Source organism: Phaseolus vulgaris, chromosome 1 (genome assembly GCF_000499845.2).
Source record: "Phaseolus vulgaris cultivar G19833 chromosome 1, P. vulgaris v2.0, whole genome shotgun sequence".
NCBI lineage: Eukaryota > Viridiplantae > Streptophyta > Magnoliopsida > Fabales > Fabaceae > Phaseolus > Phaseolus vulgaris.
Genome location: NC_023759.2, coordinates 35622322 through 35629148, shown reverse-complemented (window position 1 = coordinate 35629148; position 6827 = coordinate 35622322). Strand labels below are relative to the sequence as shown.

The window sequence follows — 6827 nt, the reverse complement described above, 5'->3', positions numbered from 1 at the left end:
ATCACTTTAAAAACTAGAAACTCATCCATGATCCATCCACTCAGACTACAAATTTCCCCTTTGGGTTCAAAAATGGCAAGGGCTTCGGCTTCAAGCCCAACCACGGCGGCGAGGATCTCTTCGTTCACCATTCCTCCATCAGATCCCACGGCTACCGCACTCTCCTCCAAGGCGATCGAGTCGAGTTCACTATCGCCACTGGCGACAACGACAAGACCAAGGCCGTTGACGTAACCGGCATCGACGCGGCTCCTCTCCAGCCCCGTGCCGCCGCTGGCAATTGCAGCTCTGGCTACGGCTTCGGCGCCAGGCGAAATGGCGCGGGCGCTGGCGGTGCCGCGTGCTACCAGTGTGGCGATTTCGATCACCTCGCCAGGGACTGCAACCGGAGCAGGAATTCCAGCGGCGGAGGTGGCGGTGGGTGTTTCGTTTACGGCGAAAACGGCACTTGTTTTAGGTGTGGCGGATTTTGACACATGGGAGAGGTATATCCCATATATGGAATGTGAGAATACATCTTATATCAAAGCCACGTTGCAAATTTATGATTCTTCATGTACAATGTTCATAAACCCTAATTTTTAAAATTAAGAATTTTTGAGTGAATTTTTTTTTGGTAATTAAATTACTGAAAAAAGAAAAAATTATATATTATACTGAATGATATGACGAAAGCAAAGGTATGTTTATTTTGTTTTTTCTCACATCAATTTTTTTTTTGCTTACGAGATTGTTGTATGATTAAGGTGCAGGTTGCAAAATTATTATATGATTAAGGTGTAGTTTCTATACGCTTAATGAAGACAAAAAGCCATTAACGCTCCCATCTACCACTCTGTATTACTAAAGTGATTAAACCAATTATGGGGTTCATTTGCATTGAATGAAAAGAATCACCAATTTTGTTTTTTGCTTATTTTTTAGTGTACCTTACACTTATGTTATTATATTATGCCTTAAGCAATATAATTTATATTCTTTTATAGAAAATTTGTATGATCAAGTGTAAAATTAATCTAATGACATAATCGTTGTTTTTTTTAATTGAGATAAAACAAGAAGTTTGATGAAAATGTCTTTCCGCCACTTTCAAAACTCGAAAATAGAATTGCAAATTTTGGAATTTGATCAATTGGTGGAATTAATTATATGATAGAATTGTAAGTGATTAAATGTTTATGTTTTATTTAATTTCAAATTAATGATGAATTTTATTTTAATTGCATTTCGAATGGATGCTAAATTATAAAGGATTGATTTATAGGTAAAATGAAATTCATTATTAAAAGGTATTTATGAATCATCCAAAGATTGATTAGTTGTTTTTATAATCAATGGATTTGATTGTTGGTAGTGAGCATGCATTATTAGTTTTATTTATATATCCAAAGATATATAATAAATATTTTTAGTTAATGCATATATGTCTTGCCGAATAATGATAATATTATTAGCATAATTATGTTTTGTGTATTAATGCATCATCCAAAGAAGAACATTAGTATATATATAAGGCTTGCTTGTTATCTGAATTTGTATTGTATGTTTAATGTATGATGACTCAAAGTATTAATGTTAATCATGTATTAATTGCAGTATTTGTTCTCGTATCTTTACATTTGCATGTTACGTCTATTTTCGTCCTTAATGGATTAAGTTTTTCTGATTGAAGTGAACAAGTCCAAATTCACTTAGGCGTATTGGATTTTGATTTGACTTTTCAAATTAAGAAACATGTTGCTACTGATACTAGTAGCAATAAAGAGAAAGCTCATTATAAGATTTGGGAAAGGTCAAATAGAGTTAGCTTGTTGTTTATGTGAATAAGCATAACAAGTAATATTAAGTCGGCTCTTCCCAAAACTGAGAGAGCAAAAGAATTCTTGAGACTTGTGGAAGAGCGCTCTCAAACTGTTGATAAGTATCTTAACTACCGTGAAATTTGATTATTCTCGTATTATGCATGAACATGTCATTGAGATGACAAATATTGCAGCAAAACTTAAGTCTCTTGGAATAACAGTGGATGAAAAATTTCTTGTGTAGTTCATCTTGAACGCATTATTGTCTAAGTATGGTTCTTTTCAAATTAACTATAATACCATGAAAAATAAATGGAATGTGCATGAATTACACAATATGTTAGTTCAGGAAGAGACTAGACTTAAGAATCAAGCAAACCACTCCATTCATTATGTGAATAATCAGTGAGTTGGCAAGAAAGTTCATAAGAAACATGGAAAGGGTAAAAGACCATCAAAGATTAATGAGTCCTCTACTAAAATCTAGAAGAAAAATGAAAAATATCATTTTTGTGGGAAATCTAGACATTTCCAGAAGGACTGCTCTAAATGTAAAGCTTGGTTCGAAAAGAAAGGTGAGCATAATGCTTATGTATATTTTGAATCAAACTTAATTGAAGTTCCACATAATGCTTGGTGGATTGATTATAGATTGACAACTCATGTTTCTAATATGATGTAGGGATTCCTTTCAACCCAGATCATAAACCCAAATGAGAAGTTGTTTTCATGGGGAATAGAGTGAAGGTTTCAGTGGAAGTTGTCGATACGTATCGTTTAATCTTTGACATTAGATTTCATTTAGACTTGTTTGATACTTTTTTCGTACCTAGTATTTCTAGGAATTTAGTTTCTTTGTCTAAACTGGATGTTGCTAGATACTATTTTAAGTTTGGGAATAATTATTTCAGTTTGTATAAGCGGATCTGGTACACTTTCTGATGGTTTATATAAATTGAATCTTGATAATTTATATGTTGAAACTCTTATCACATTGCATCATAATGTTGGTACTACACGTAGTTTAGTGAATGAATGTTCTGCTTACTTGTGGCATAAGTGTTTGGGACACATTTCCAAAGAAAGGATGCAAAGATTATTAAAGAATGAAATACTTCCAAATTTAGATTTTACTAGTATGAATATATGTGTGGATTGTATTGAAGGCAAACAAACAAAACACAAAAAGAAATTATGCATAAGAAGCACTCAACTTCTTGAAATTGTACACACTGATATATGTGGACCTTTTGATGTAAATTCCTTCAAAGAAAGGTATTTTATCACCTTTATTGATGATTTTCCATGTTATGGTTATGTTTATCTACTGCATGAGAAATCTCAAGCAGTGAATGTCTTGGAATGTATATAAAGGAAGTGGAAAGGCAATTAGATGGAAAGGTGAAAATTGTTAGGTCAAATAGAGGTGGTGAATATTATGAAAAGTGTGATGAAAGTGAACAACACCTTGATCCATTTGCTAAGTTCCTTAAGAAACAAGGTATTTGTGCTCAATACACAATGTTAGGTACACTACAACAAAATTGTGTGTCATAAAGGCGTAATCGAACCTTAATGGATATGGTTAGGAGCATGTTAAATAATTCATCTTTACATGTATTACTTAGGATGTATTCTTTAAAAACTACCATGTATTTGTTGAACATGGTTCCTAATAAGGTAGCTCAAAAGACACATTTTGAGACACTTACATGTCTAGGGTTGTCAGGCAGAAATTAGAATATACAATCCGCAAGAAAAGAAATTGGATGCAAGAACAATCAGTGGATATTTCAATGGTTATCCAGCAAAGTCAAAAGGATATATGTTTTACTGTCCCACCCATAGTATAAGAATTGTTGAAACTGAAAATGTTCGGTTAATTGAGAATGGTGAAACCAATGGGAGTGAAGCTTCACGAAATGTGAAGATTAAGGAAGTTAGAGTACAAGTTCCTTTAACTAGTACCTTTACTTCAAGAATTGTTGTTCCTCGTGTTGTTGAATCACAAAATGATGATGAAGAAGAAGAAGAAGAAGAAGAAGAAGAAGAACAAAATAATGATCCCAAAATTAATGTGAACATATAGTAGAACAACCACAAGAAATAGTATTAAGAAGATCTTAAAAGGAAAGAAAATTTGCTATTTCGAATTATTATATGGTTTATCTATGAGATTCAAAAAATGACTAAGGCATTGGTAGTGATCCAGTTTCATTTTCATAATTCATAAATGGTGATAATTCTGATAAGTGGTTAGATGTCATGAAAGATGAACTTAAATCAATGGCACAAAATGATGTATTGTACCTTATGGAATTTCTAGATGGATGCAAAGGAGTTGGGTGTAAATGGGTCTTTAAAACTAAATGTGACTCTTATGGCAATATTGAATGTTACAAGGAATGACTTGTTGGAAAAATTTTCGCTTGTTTTTAAGAAAGATTCCTTCAGAATTATCATGGCATTACTAGCTCATTATGATCTTGAGTTGCATCAAATGGATGTTAAAATCGCCTTTTTGAACGAGAATTTTAAAAATAGGATGTTTATATGGATCAACTAGTGGGATTCATTAAAGAAGGAAAAGAACATATAAAACTTAAGAAATCAATATATGGACTTAAAGAAGCTTACATGAAATAGTATTGTAAGTTCAATGATACTATTATGTCCTTTGGATTTAAGGAAAACATTGTTCATCGATGAATATATCTCAAGTTCAAATGGAGAATATCCCTTATGCATCTGTTGTTGGGAGTTTCATGTATGCTTAAACATGTACAGGGCCAGGCCATATATTAGTTTTGCAGTTGGTGCTTGGTAGATACCAAAGTAATCCAAGATTGAATCATTGGAAAGCTGCAAAGAAAGTCTTAAAATACTTACAAGGGACAAAGGATCACATGCTTACTTAAAGGAGATTTGATCATCTTGAGATGATTGGATATACAAATTCAGATTTTGTTGGTTCTATGGATACAAGAAAGTCTACATTTGATTATGTGTATCTTTTATTTGGATGAGCTGTTTCATGGAAAAGTGCAAAGTAGTCAGTCTTTGTTGCATCCACCATGGAGGCTGAATTTGTGACATGCCTTGATACCACAGTTCAGGCTAATTGGTTGCGAAATTTTATTTCATGACTTGGAATAGTTGACAGTACTGTCAAGCCGCTGAGAATTTATTGTGATAATTCTGCAATTGTTTTCTTTTATAAGAATGACAAGTATTCCAAAGGTGCTAAGTGTTGGGTTTAATAGTGCCAAAGTTCAAGAGGGGGGGGTGAATTGACCTTTTAAAACTTCTTCGCAGAAACAATGTTTAACCCAGTTTTTCAGAAAATAAATCGATTTATGTGAAAATGAACAGATTTATTTCAGCACTGTTTTTCTGTTTGAAACGCTTTTAATTCAGCAAGATTAATCACAAGATTATGCAGTGAGAATTTCCAGCAGCACACACACAAATATCAGATTTGAAAAACAGTGGAACACAAAACAGCAAGCTTCAATTTCAAGCAAGTGATTAAGGTTCAATTGATAGTATGCTAATTAATTGAGTGACCTTTGCAAACAAGCTGTTCCAGTGGCTTTTAACAGACTATGAGTGTTCTTCTTGATGTCAAGAAATTTTCCAGAAATTAAGAGCAATGAATCACAGAACAGCAAGCTTCAACTTTAAGCAATTGTTTAAGGTTCAATTAATAGCATTGACAGTTTCTTGAGCAGCCTATCACAGTCAATCTGTTCCAATGGTTTTTAGCAGATTATATATGTTCTTATCAGATTCAAACACCTTTTTCAGAAATCAAGAACAATATGCACAGTCCCCAGAAAGAATAGATTTATTTTCAATTGAACAGATTTATTTCTTTGCTGTTTTATCAATTATGCAGAAACAAAATTGCAGAGAGAGAGAGAATGAACACAAGCAATTATACTGGTTCACTCAACCTGAGCTACATCCAGTCTTCACCAACAACAGGTGGAATTCACTAACACACAGTACAACCAAGTACAATTCCCACTGTTCTTGAAACCTACAAGAACTTAGGTACTCTTGCTGAAAAAACCTATTTCAGCATACACACACACCCACTCTTCAAGAACACCTATCAAGAAGAGTGTTCAACTAAACTATTACAAGAAAGAGATGTGAAACGACTACACCTGATTGAGGATACACAGATCTGCCTTAAAACAGTAGGCAAGATTGCTAGAACAGTAGCTGCACCTCACACCAAGCTTTTGGAACCAAACCAAGAACAAGCACTTTGTGATTTTTGAAATCTTTGAAGAACAAATGCTAATCCTTGAAAACACTTAACTCTCTGCTGTTAAAACTTGTTTTTTGCAAATGTATGAACTGTTTGAATCGTTATTTAACTCAGAAAACAAGTTTGCATTTTATAGAAAGCCAGCTTATAACAGAATTTTAAAAAACAGTTAAAGCTGTTATAAAATGAACAGATTGAAAATAAAATGAACTGATTTATTTTCAAAAAACAGTTAGAGAATCTGTTAAGTGAGGAGACTTAGTCAACCATTCTGGTGCTGAGATAAAACTGAAAAACGTTTAAGTATGATATGGCACCAGAGGCAAAAAAGAATCTATTCATTTACAGATGAACAGATTTATTTTTCAAAACGAAAACAGAGGAAGTTTAACTATTTGAAACTCAGTCGTTTTGAAAAGAAGAAGACTTAGTCAAAATACCTGATGCACAAAATCAAATTTTTACAAGACTTTAGCCAAGGCATCAGTGAAGAAAATGAATCTGTTTATTTAGAAAGAAACAAATTTATTTTTATGCAGTAAAACGTGTTTTTTGTGTAAAGCATGTGAAAAACAGTTTTAGAAAACTTATGCTTGTTCTTAACACATGGCCAGTGGTTATGAGGTGAGTTACTCAGCAAAAAGCTACTCTTAGACAACCTCTAAGCACTAACTAAGACATACTTAAAGCAAAGCAAAATTACATGAAAAGAACATACAAGTCTTCATCAAACACTACATACAAGT

General features: G+C 33.2%; 1 long non-coding RNA gene across 1 annotated transcript; it reads left to right on the top strand.

Annotated features, from left to right (window-relative positions):
* LOC137816163 (uncharacterized) lies at window positions 1-916 on the top strand. Its single transcript, XR_011081773.1, has 2 exons — window positions 1-485; window positions 747-916. It is a non-coding gene; the product is annotated as an uncharacterized lncRNA (long non-coding RNA).
* Window positions 917-6827: the final 5911 nt, after the last annotated feature.